Genomic DNA, 988 nt, shown 5'->3' with positions numbered 1-988 from the left:
TTCCTTTCTCTGAGTAGATGTTACACAGTTGCTTTTTTATTTCATACAAGGTTTCCATAGTTTCTCCAGCTGGGAGTTCTGTAGGACTCCATCTCACACATCCGTACTGATCTACAGGGGCTCTTGCCATTACTCTGCCCCCCTCTACCACTGCAGTGCGTGATCTTTTTTCTCTGCGTCGCCGTGCAAGGGTATTATTTCGGTTTTTATATTCCACTCTTGTTTTAATTTGTTGGAGAAGAGAGTGACAGCCATCTCCAACAATGTCCCCTTTCTTCCTGACATCAGCGAAACATTTCGGGTAGTCTCGTACAATGCTCCGGGCGATGCTGTGACATATTGCTCTTGTTGGGTTGAGATCATGCTCGAACATTTGGTCCACAACTGCCCTCACCATGTCTTTTCTATCCCCTGGTGATGGTCTTGCTTCATTTGACAATGCATTTCGAATTGCTGCTGGCATCCTGTCCCATCTGACCTAGAAGTCTATATACCATGGGTTGCCAGCCAGTGGAGATGAAGGCAAAGAGGCTTGAACTTCTTGCCGAACTCGAGGATATCAACTTTATATATATATATACAATATCAACTTTTTATTCCATCATTTGGTGGCTGTAAAAAAAAAAGGGGGAAAAAAAAGAAAAAAGCCTTGTTGAAAAGACAAACACCGTGGTTACAAGCCGTTAATAGATACGTGAAATGGGCTTAAATTCACTTATATTACTTTCTGCTCTACTGAGAGCTAGATGCAAGAAAACTAAACTTCTCCATGTCCAACTGGAAATAGCCTCGCTAGCCACTAACAACTCTTTCCACAGTGCTGGATAACTGACCGGGCTTTTTTCCTCACACTGCCTGACCTGAACACGTGTGGCGTAGCTGACGTTAGCTAGTGTGGGCGTTTGCATGGTATCAAACCAAACTAGAAAATTCCAGGGAAAGTTTGAGTACCACGGGGGCTACTGCCGGGATAGGGTTAGGGTTAGGG

The sequence above is a fragment of the Seriola lalandi genome, unplaced genomic scaffold, assembly GCF_002814215.2.
Source record: "Seriola lalandi dorsalis isolate HSWRI2012SDOR001 ecotype SW California unplaced genomic scaffold, Sedor1 jcf7180002054554, whole genome shotgun sequence".
Lineage (NCBI taxonomy): Eukaryota > Metazoa > Chordata > Actinopteri > Carangiformes > Carangidae > Seriola > Seriola lalandi.
Note: the sequence above shows the minus strand (reverse complement) of the source record.